A 12,271-nucleotide genomic window follows, 5' to 3' on the forward strand; every position below is an offset into this window, starting at 1 on the left:
AAAGTTTTGTTTGATTTATCTGGAATTTATTTTTATGTGTGGTATGAGGTGGAGATCCAGTTAAAAATGTCCCTCATAGAGATTCCGTAAAGAGCTAAAAGTAGAACTACTGTTTGATCCAGCAATCCCCTACTAGGTATCTACTCAAAGGAAAAGAAGTCATTAGATGAAAAAAGACAAATGCACACCCATGTTTATAGCAGCACAATTCGCAATTGCAAAGATTTGGAACCAACCTAAGTGCACATTAGCCAATGAGTGGATAAAGAAGATGTGGTGTATATATGCCATGGAATACTACTCAGCCATAAAAAGGAATGAAACAATGTGTTTTACAACAACTTGGATGAGGCTGGAGGCCATTATTCCAAGTGATGTAACTCAGGAATGGAAAACCAAACATCGTATGTTCTCACTTGTAAGTGGGAGCTAAGCTATGAGGATGCAAAGGCATAAGAGTGATATAATGAGCTTTGGAGCTTTGAGGGGGTAGGGTGGGAGCAGGGTGAGGGATAGAAGACTACATATTGGGTACACTGCTTGGCTGATGGGTGCATCAAAACCTCAGAAATTGCCACTAAAGAACTTATCTATGTAACCAAAACCCCACCTGTACCCCAAAAAGATTGAAATAAAAAATGTCCCTCATAGAGGTAGCTAATTGGCTGACACTGTTTATTGAATAATCATTCTTTTCTTGATGATACATAAAGCCACCTCCAACATACACCAAGTCCTCATAAATACACAGAGCTCTCTAATCTGTTCCACTGATAGATTTGTCTATTCTGCATACCGCCTTCATTATTTTAATCTCACACGGCTTTATAGTTCATCTTTATGTCTAGCTGGGAAAGTTCTTTCTCCTTATTCTTTTGTCTTGACTCTTCTTTGTTCTCAAGTACTTCAGATTAATGTTAGAATCAGTTTGTCAAGCTCTATGAAAAGCTCCATTGGGATTTGGATTGGAATTGCAATGAATTTATAGATTAATTTGGGGGAGAACTGACATCTGTATAATATTGAGTCTTCCCATGCATGAATGTGTTATATTTCTCCATTTTTTTCAGGTCTTCTATGTCCTTCGGTAACTTTTCATAATTTTCTCTATAAAGGTCTTTCATATCTTTCATTGGATTTATTTCCAAGTAACTTACAGTTTTTCTTGCTTTTATGATTGGGAACTTTCTCTCAGTTACATATTCTAATTGATTATTGTGGGCTTATAGGAACATGATTGAGCTTGTATCCAGAAATGAAGCTGACTATCTTACCTTGCTAGTTGTAATTGTCTATAGAATATCTGAGATTTTCCATACAAATGATCTTCAGATAAACCAACAATGATTTCTTTTTAAAAAAATTCCTTACATGACATTTTCTTGCTTTATGTTGCTAACTGGGGTCTTTAGTACAATGCTGCATAAAAACGTGTAGCAGCAAACCACCATGGCACATGTATGCCTATGTAACAAACCTGCATGTTCTGCACATGTATTCCATAACTTAAAGTAAAACAAAATAAAATAAAGAATAAAAAAGGTGTAGCAGGAACACTTATTTTATTTCTGACTTTAATTATAATATGTTTACAGTTGTACCATTTCATAGAATGTTTGTTTTAGGTCTTTGGCAAATACACTACGAGTTAAGGAAGTTTCCTCCATTTTAGTTTACTTTTTTTTTCTTTTTAATAACAGCTTATTGAGATAAAACTCACATACCACCAAATCCACTATTTTAAAGTGTATAATTCAGTGGCTTTTAGTATATTCACAGAGTTGTGCAACCATCACCACTATCTAATCTTAGGACATTTTTTATTAACCTAAAAGGAGACCCCCGACATTCCTCCTCTCCAACCCCTGGTAACCACTAATCTACTTTCTCTCTTTATGGACTTACGTATTCTGGATATTTCATAGAAATGAAATTATATAATATATGTGCTCTTTTGTGACTGGCTTCTTTTGCTTATAATGTGTTCAAGTTTCATTTATATTGTAGTATGTATCAGTATTTTATTCTTTTTTATGGACAAATAATATTCCATCATATGGATATATCACATTTTGCTTATCCATGTTGAGGGACATTTGGAGATGTTCCCACTTAACTACTGTAAGTACTGTATGAGAGTAAAGTATGAGAATTTGTGTATAAGTTTTTGTGTGAATAGATCTTTTCAGTTCTCTTAGGTATATACTTGGAGTGGAAATCTGAGTCATACGGTCACTCTATGTTAACTTTTTTTTTTTTTTTTTTGTGAGTCTCGCTCTGTCGCCCAGGCTGGAGTGCAGTCGATCTTTTCCACCTCCCGGGTTCCCGTCCTCTCTAGTAGCTGGGACTACGCCCGGCTAATTTTTTTTTGTATTTTTAGTGGAGACGGGGTTTCATTGTGTTGGATGGTCTCGATCTCCTGACCTCGTGATCCGCCCGTCTGCCTCCCAAAGTCTGGGATTACGGCTTGAGCCACCGCGCCCGGCCTATGTTAACTTTTTAAGAACTGCTAAACTGATTGGCAAAGTGACTGCACCATTTCACATTCCCACCAGCAGTGTATAAGCTTTCTAACTTCTCCACATTTGTGCCAATCCTTGTTATCGTCTTTTAAAAAATTATATCCATCCTGTTGGGGGTGTGACATGGTATTTTTTTTATTTTGATTTGCATTTCCCTTATGACTACGATGTTGAGCATCTTTTTATGTGCTTATTGGCCAATTGTATATCTCCTTTAGAGAAACATCTATGCAAATCTTTTTTCATTAAGAAATCTGGTCATTTGTCTTTTCACTGTTGAGTAGTAAGAGTTCTTTATATGTCTGTACATAAGTTCCTTATCAGCTGTATGATTTGGAAATATATTCTCCTATTCTGCAGATTTTCTTTGCATTTTTTTGATGCTGCCCTTTGATGCACAAAAGTTTTAATTTTGATGAAGTCGAGTTTACGTATTTTTTTCTGTGCTTTAGATATGATATGCATATAAGTAAACCATTGCCTAATCCAAGGTCATAAAAGTTTTACACTTATTTTTTTCTAAGTGTTTCATAGTTTTAGATTTTACATTTAAGCCTTTGACCACTTTTGAGTTAATTTTTTTGTATGGTGGAATCCAAATTCATTTTTTTACATGTGAATATTAAGCACCATATGTTGAAAATGCTAATATTCCCAATTGAATTATCTTGTCTTCCTTTTCAAAACTCAATTGACTATAGATGCTTATTTCTGAACTCTGAATTCTATTCCATTGATTGATGTGTCTGTTTTTATATGTCTGTCTTGATTACTGTAGCTTTGTAGTAAGCATTGAAATTGGGAAAGCTGAGTCCCTCAACTTTATTCTTCTTTATCAAGGTTGTTTTGGCTATTTGGGATCTCTTGTATTTTCATATGAATTGTAGGACCAGCTTGTCAATTTCTGCAAAAAAGGCAGCTGGGATTGGAATAGGAATTGTTTTGATTCTGTCGATGAGTTTGGAGAGTATTGCCAATTTAACAATATTAAGTATTTCAATCCATGAACATGAGATGCTTTTCCATTGATTTAGGTCTTTAATTCATTTCAACTATGGTTCATAGCTTTCAATGTACAAGTCTTGCAGTTCTTTTGTTTAATTTATTTCTAAGCGTTTTATTCTTTCTGGTGTTATTGCAAGTGGAATTGTTTTTGTAATTTTATTTGTGTCTTTGAATCTAAAATGCGTCTCTTGCAGACAGCATAGAGTTGAATCATTTTTAAAAAGTCATTTGGCCAATATCTGCCTTTTGATTGGAGTGTTTAATCTATCTGTGCCTAATGTAACTAATGATTAGGATTTACATCTCCCATCTTACTATTTGTTTTCTATATGTCTTATATTTTTTTGTTTCTCTATTTCTCCATTAATGCCTTCTTTTGTATCAAGCAAATATTTTCTAGCACACCATTTTCATTCCTTTTATTTTTTAGTTATTTTCTCATTAGTTCCTCTGGATGTTACAATTACCATCTTAAATTAAAACAATCTAGTTTGGGTTAATACCAACTTAGACAATATAGTCATGAACTGCATAACATTTTGGTTGATGATGGACCTCATATATGATGTGGTCCCATAAGATTATAATAGGGCTGAAAAATTTCTATTGCCTAGTGATGTCATAGCCATTGTAAGGTCATATCACAATGCATTACTTACATATTTGTGGTGATGCTGGTATATGACTGTGCTGCCAGTCATTGATGCAAGTATATCACATACAATTATGTGTAGCATGTAATGTTTCATAATGATAATAAATGACTATGTTACTAGTTTATATATTACTATACTATACATTTTATGATTATTTTAGAGTGTACTCTTTCTATTTACTCAAAAAAGTTAACTGCTAAACAGCCCCAGGCAGATCATTCAGGAGATATTCCTGAAGAAGACACTGTTATCATAAGAGATGACAGTTCCATGTATGTTATTGAAGACCTTCCAGTGAGACAAGATGTAGAGGTGGAAGACAGTGATATTGATGATCCTGACCCATTGTAGGCTTAGGCTAAGAGTGTGTTTGTCTTCATTTTTTGCAAAAAATGTTTAAAAAGTAAAAAAAAAAAAATGTAACAAACAGAAATAAGCTTATAGAATAAGGATATAAAAAAATTTTTATGCATCTGTACAATGTGTTTGCATTTGGTTTACAAGAGTCAAAAAGCTAAAATAATTTACAATTTATAAAATAAAAAAGTTACAGTAAGCTAAGGTTAGTTTATCATTGAAGAAAGAAATTTAAAAAATAAATTTAGTGTAGCCTAAATGTATAGTGTTTATAAAGTCTACAGTAGTATATGGTTATGTTCTTGGCCTTCACATTCACTCACTACTCATTCATTAAGTCACCCAGAGAAACTTTCAGTCTTGCAAACTCCCATTCATTATAAGTGCCCTCTACAGGTGTACATTTAAAAAAATCTTTTGGATTATATTTTTATTGAAACTTTTTTATATTTGGATACACAAATACTTATCATTGTGTTACAACTGTCCAGTATTCAGTGTAGTAACATGCTATACAGGTTTGTAGCCTAGGAGTAATAGGCTACATCATACAGCCTAAGCTGTAGTAGGTTACACTCTGTAGGTTTGTGTAAGTATACTCTACGATGTTTGCACAATGATTAAATCACCTAAAGACGTATTTCTCAAAAAGTTCCCCATTGTTAATCAATGCATAACTGAATACAAAACATTGCCCTGATATAGTTCTATATAGGTTGATATAAAAATAATGGAGTTTTTTTCCCATTAAAGGTAATGGCAAAAATGGCAATTACTTTTGCACCAACCAATACTAGCTTCCTTCTCTTTCGTGTTATTGTTGTCATATAAATTACATCCTTATATATTATAACATCTTTAACATAGTTTTTAAAAACATTGCTACATATAGTTAACTTTTAAATCAGGTAAGAGCAGAGATTTGTAAGAAACACATTTATAGTATCTTGTATTTTTACTTACATGGTTACTTTTACCAGTTCTACTTGTTTCTTTCTGTGGATTTGAATTACCTGTCCAGTGTCCTCTCACTTCAGCCTGAAGGACCTCATTTAACATTTTTTGGTCTTCTAGCAGCAAATTCTGTTTTAATTTATCTGTAAATGGCTTAATTTCTTCTTCATTTTAAAAGGATACTTTTGCTGGATATAGAATTATTGGTTGACAGTTCTTTTTGTCATTATTTTCAATATGCCATCCCACTACCTTCTGGCATCCATGATTTCTGATGAGAAATCAGCTGTTAATCTTATTGATAATCCTTTAATCCCTTAATCCCTTGTATGTGATAAGTTGCTTCTTTCTTGCTACTTTCAAGATTCTCTCTTTGTCTCTCTCTCTTTTTTTTTTTTTTTTTGATGGAGTCTCACTTTGTTGCCCAGGCTGGAGTCCACCGGCATGATCTTGGCTCACTGCAACCCCCGCCTCCCAGGTTCGAGTAATTCTCCTGCCTTAGCTTCCTGAGTAGCTGGGACTGTAGGTGCATGCCACCACATCTGGCTAATTTTTGTGTTTTTAGTAGAGACGGGGTTTCACCATGTTGGCCAGGATGGTCTTGATCTCCTGACCTTGTGATCCATCTGCCTTAGCCTCCCAAAGTGCTGGGATTATAGGTGTGAGCCTCTGCACCTGGCCTTGTCTCTTTTGACTGTATTTGTCTAGGTGTGGATCTCTTTGGATTTATCCTCCTTGGGTTCACTGAGCTTCCAAATGCACAGATTACCATGGTTAAAAAAATTATATTTGGGACATTTTCTGCCATTATTTCTTCAAATTTGTTTCTGCTGTTTATTGTCTCCTCTCTTGCTGAGACTCACTATTCATATGTTGGTATGGTTGATTATGTCTCATAGGTCTCTGAGACTCTGTTTATTTATTGTTATTCATTTTACTTTCTGTTCCACAGAAAGGATAATCCAAATCTGTTACTGGGCTCTTCTAGTAAATTCTTCCTTTCTCTTTTAATTTTCAACTTCAAAATTTCTATTTTGTTCATCTTATAATTTCTATCTCTTTTTTGGTATTTTCTATTCATAAGACATTGTTCTCACACTTTCCTTAAATTCTTCATACATAATTTTATTTAATTCTTTGAATATATTTAATTTATAAGGTAGATTTAAAGGCTATTCCTAGTAAGTTCAATGTTTAGGTTTCTTTAAAGACAGTTTGGTTGCCTATTTCTCTGTGTATGAGCCATACTTTGCTGTTTCTTTGTGTGTCTTAATTTTTTTGTTGTTGAAAACTGGACATTTTTAATAATATAATGTGGCTACTCTAGAAATTGGATTACTTCCCCAGGGTTTGTGGCTGTTGATGTTTCTTTTCCCCTGTATGTTTGTTTAGTGACATTTCTGGACTAACTGTATACAGTCTATATTCCTTGTCATGTGTGGCTGCTAAAATATCTTCCTGTTTAGCCTAGTGTCAAGCTAATGATTGGACAGAGTCCCTTAAATGTCTTGAACCAATAGGACTTCTGCTCTTTGTCAAGGGGCTCTGTGTGCACCTTCAATGTTCTGTCAGCTTACAACTCTGCTTTACTCTCACTTCCTGCTTGTGTAGGGTCACAGGTCATCCAGAGGTGAGAGATTAAGACCTTACTTGGTGTTTTCTGGGCACGTGTACAGCCATACACATGTTTGTGGCAGTCCAGATTCCCAGGAATATGTTGGAGGTTTTCAAAGTTCCGTATGAACATCTCATTTCCCAAACGTTAAGTTTTTGATCAGCTTCTTATTTCTTCCAACTGGTCTGTGATGTTAAATAATTTCCACCAATTTTTTTTGACAAATTCCCTGGGATATGGCTTTTTCCAGTTATCTAACTCTGTCTCAGGTTAAATAATGAGAAGATTTGAAAATATGGCTTTTTCAGGGAGCTGCCAGTTAGGTAAAATTGTGACACTTCCCTGGGGATGGGACTTTTTGAAGTGCTCCTAATATAAGCACAGTGGGATATGTTAACTACTTCTAACTATACTGTAGAGTTTAAAGGAAGAAAACAATAAACTCAGCATTCTGTATTCATGACTCTAGGCCACTTAAGGGAACCAGTAAACTTCTATGGCTGCTCTAAATGTAATTTCTCATCTCTGTTAGACATAGATCTAGCATAGTTGAAAATTAGTTGCATTGCTTGAAACTACAGTTTGCTGAACTACAATATAAGTTGAATTCATAGCCTTATAGGTCTCTTGAGTGACAGCTAGCACATGCATTAAAAGAGTGGGACTCAGTTCTAAAATTTAGATTTTTGGAGAGACTTTTAATGCCTGAAGCAATCCCCAGTTCACAGAGCCTCCCATGTCAGCGAATCTTGCCTTGTTTGAAAATTCTGGGATGACCACTTTGCAAGAGGAAGCCATGTTTCCTCCTAACCACCTCCACTGCATCTAGTCTATCTCTAGAGCTATGCTTAATGTTAAACTCAAGCATTGTATGTACCTAGTGATTTTTTTTTGGAAATTCTTGTTAGCAGAAAATGGGGAGATAGGTGGGCATAGACTCAGAAGGTGTTAGACCAGGAATGGAAAAACATAATTTTATGTAACACTTCTGAATTAATCCTTGATTGATTCTTTGGGGGGATTTTCCAGAGAATCTGGATTCAATGTGCTAGCTTGAGCAGTTGGGAGTTCTTACTATTTGCTTGGGTGGCTGCCATGAACCACACCTCCCTGTATTTATTTCCTTGTGTAATTTCATCCATGTTGGATCAGGGCTGGCCTACCGACTTGCTTTAGCTAGTGGAATGCAGAAGAAGTGAACTCCAGGAGGCTTCTGCTTTTGTGCTCTTGTGAGCTCTGAGCAGCCCATGTAAGAAGTGCAACTATCCTCCTGGAGAGGGAGATCACGTGGAGAGGTACAGGGTGCCAAATATGTTAGTGAAGAGGTCAGCTTGGATGTTACAGCCCACAGAGTTGGCCTGTTTTGTTATCCACTGCCTTTGCTCAAATCTGAGGTTTCCCTCACAAGAGCTCAAATTGGGAGATCTGGGTTTGTTCTGATGAGGGTAGGTTCTTATATAACATACATACCATTGCCCCGATACTTCCAAGAAAATCCGTGGATGGACCAGATTCTGGTGGCTGGGCAGGGGGATTCAGAGTTCGATGTGTCCATCAGACATCACCTGCCTTGGTGCAGTCTGGGCATGCTCAAAGCCCTGGCCTGCAGGAGAGCAATTATTATTATTATTAGTAGTATTAGTATTATTTTTTGAGACTAGAGTCTCACTCTGTTGCCAGGCTGGAGTGCAGTGGCACGATCTCAGCGTACTGCAATCTCCGCCTCCCGGATTCAAATGATTCTCGTGCCTCAGCCTCCCTAGTAGCTGGGATTATAGGTACGTGCCACCACACCCAGCTTTTTGTATTTTTAGTCGAGATGGGGTTTCACCATGTTTGCCAGGATGGTCTTGATCTCCTGACCTCATGATCCATCCGCCTCAAGCTCCCAAAGTGTTAGGATTACAGGCGTGAGCCATTGCGCCTGGCCAGGAGAGCAATTTCTTCTACCTCCTGGGCTGATGTTCTGTGACTGCTGCTCTCAATTACTCATCATGGTGAAGGAGAGCTTTGGAGGCAAAAGCACAGGGAACACCCCCTATTCCAGCCTGGTGTGGATATCCAAGTCATCAGCATAGAGAGCAAAAGGAGGAAACTAGAACTTCCTTTTTCATCACATTTCTGTTCTTGGATTTTTAGAGAGTAATGGAAAGAACTTGGTCTTTGGAATGGAAAGAGGTGGGCATTTGGTTCTGGTTTTGCTGCTTTCCAGCCAGAATGATCTTTGTGGTTGATTCCCCAGCACCCATTTCTTCACTGCCACTCAAGTGATTATCTAAGCTGAGGGATCATCCCCTTAGGCCCTCAAAATAGCTGAATGTGCAGAGGGATGATCAGAACCCCTAGGATGGTCACTTTCAGAGAGGTGCAAAAATATTATTTATTGTGTGGGGAAGCACCTGCTTATACCATGCATGATAACCTTGCTGGCAACTAGCTTAGGAATGGACATGCAATTCAATCTTTAGTGAGGAAGGATTAAGGGGAAATCTGTGGTGGGGAGAGAGCAGGGCATAGCCAGGAAACATTGTCTATCTTCTAGAAAGGACATCCAGGCAAGAGATGACTCCTTTTCTTCTTTTGAATGTGTGTCTGGGTGTGATGCTTGCATGAGTCACTTAATATCCATAATTCCTACCTGTGGTGAGAGTTGAGATGGCACTTGGTGTGTAGCATTGACTCAAAAAGTTGTAGTGATTAGGCCGGGTGTGGTGGCTCATGCCTGTAATCCCAGCACTTTGGGAGGCTGAGGTGGGCAGATCACCAGGTCAGGAGATTGAGACCATCCTGGCTAACATGTGAAACCTTGCCTCTACCAGCACTTTGGGAGGCTGAGGTGGGCAGATCACCAGGTCAGGAGATCGAGACCATCCTGGCTAACATGGTGAAACCTTGCCTCTACTAAAAATACAAAAAATTAGCCAGGCGTGGTGGTGGGCACCTGTAGTCCCAGCTACTCGGGAGCCTGAGGCAGGAGAATGGCGTGAACCCGGGAGAAGGAGCTTGCAGTGAGCCAAGATTGCGCCACTGCACTCCAGGCTGGGTGACAGAGCAAGACTCCATCTCAAGAAAATAAAAAAAAAGTTGTAGTGATTATTATTTCATTACTCTAGATAATACTACATAAACCCAAGTTCAGTATAATTCCTGCTTGAAAGTGATAGAACTCAGCTTCTGAGTACCTCATCTTCAAAGACAGCCACCATCAATTTCTCCCCTCCCTGTGTGAACATGCCTCTTCTCACATCGAGAAGTGGAGTTTATGCCTTTTCTTTGAATGTGGGTTGGTCTGCGACTGCTTTGAGTCACCAGAACCTAGTACATGTGATGTTCTGGGACTTCTGAGGCTCGGTCTTAAGAGAACTGCCAGCTTCTCTTTCCTCCCTGCTATAGTTTGGATACAGTTTGTTTCATGTTGAAATTTGACAGTCCATGGTGGAGCTGGGGTGATTTTCACTCTATTAGTTCCCACAAGAACTGGTTCTTATAAAGAGCCTGGCACTTACCCTCCTCTTGCTTCCTCTTTCACCAGGTGAACTCCGCACATGCTGGTTCCCTTCCCCTCTTGCCATGAGTGGAAGCAGCCTGAGGCCCTCACCAGATGTCCAGTCTTGAACCTTCCAGCCAGCAGAACCATAAGCCAAATAAACCTCTTTTCTTTGTAAACTACCCAGCCTCAGATATTCCTTTATAGCAACACAAAATGGATGAAGATACTTCCTTTTGTAAAGTTTACTCTTGAGACACTCCCTTTTAGAATGCAGCTGTCCAGCTGTGAGAAGCCCGAGCCACATGGAGGGCCACGTGGAGGGGAGCCAAGGTGCACCAGCAGAGATCTCAGCTGATCAGCAGCATCGCCTATAAGTGAGCCAGCTCATATGATTCCGCTCAGAATAGGCCCCAGAGGACAGCAGCCCACCTGTGATTTTCCAATTTCCAGAAATGTGAGAGAAGATTAAATGGTGGTTGTTTTGAGCCACTAAATTTTGGGAGGATTTGTTATGCATAGATAACAAAAATAACTTCTTTTAGTGTGTTTTGGAATTTTGGCTTTTTACTGGGTTCCTATCAACTTCCCATCTCTCCCATCAGCAGAAGCAGTGAGTGTTATGGGTCATTGGCCATTGAGGTCCACTTTCTTTCTGTCTCAAATATCTGTCTCTTGAATTTCTTCATTACAGAGTCCATATGCTGGAGCCACCTTAACCAATGTCCTAAACTTCTCTCCCTGAAATACTTGGGAGGCACTATTTGCTTTTTTCCCCCCCACATCTGCAACAGATTTACTTATTTATTTATTTATTTATTTTTATATTTTTGGGACGGAGTCTTGCTCTGTCGCCCAGGCTGGAGTACAATGGTGCCATCTCGGCTCACTGCACCCTCCATCTCCTGGGTTCAAGCAATTCTCCTGCCTCAGCCTCCCGAGTAGCTGGGATTACAGGCAGGTGCCACCACGCCCAGCTAATTTTTGTATTTTTTAGTACAGACAGGGTTTCACCACGTTGGTCAGGCTGGTCTCGAACTCCTGACCTCAGGTGATCCACCCGCCTGCTGGAGTTACAGGCGTGAACCACTACGGCCGGCCATGCTTTTAACCAGATTTGAACAGAAGAATGGCCACTTGGCCCAGGTAGAAGTAGATGAAGTTTTTGATTTCGTATGTCAGGTAACTACCGAAGTTCCTCCCCACGATGCAATGCCAGGTGGGATTGTACTTTTTGTCAAATTCCTTCTTAATGTGAGCCGCAATGTCCTTCTCTATGTTATATTCCTCCAGCTCCTGAGTAGCTCACTCCACCGAGTCCTGTTGCATCTCTTCCAACATGTCCGCATTTTTGACCATGGCCTTTTGGCGGCACATGGTTACCGGGAGAAGTGGGCGGGCCAACTGCAACAGTCTGCTGGGGGAGATGCTAGCATCGCTCAGGCGGGGCTGGAGCTGCTATGGCTACTGAAGCTGTGACGCATCTAACGGGAGGCACTATTTGTGCCACAGGAAGAACATCAGATTTGAAGTCTCAAGGCTCAAGTTTAAGACCTAGCTATTTTACTTACCACTGATGGAACCTTGGGCAAGGGCCTTAATTTTCTGAGTCTCACTTTTTTTTTTTCATCTGTAAACTAAGGGTGGTCATATTAACTTCCTCACGGAAGAGTGG

The 12,271-nt window shown here is 38.8% G+C and overlaps 1 pseudogene; it reads right to left on the bottom strand.

Moving 5' to 3' along the window:
* Window positions 1–11,703: 11,703 nt before the first annotated feature.
* Window positions 11,704–11,973, bottom strand: LOC126956612 (dynein light chain 1, cytoplasmic-like; annotated as a pseudogene).
* Window positions 11,974–12,271: the final 298 nt, after the last annotated feature.

This window comes from Macaca thibetana, chromosome 1 (genome assembly GCF_024542745.1).
Source record: "Macaca thibetana thibetana isolate TM-01 chromosome 1, ASM2454274v1, whole genome shotgun sequence".
Classification (NCBI taxonomy): Eukaryota; Metazoa; Chordata; class Mammalia; order Primates; family Cercopithecidae; genus Macaca; species Macaca thibetana.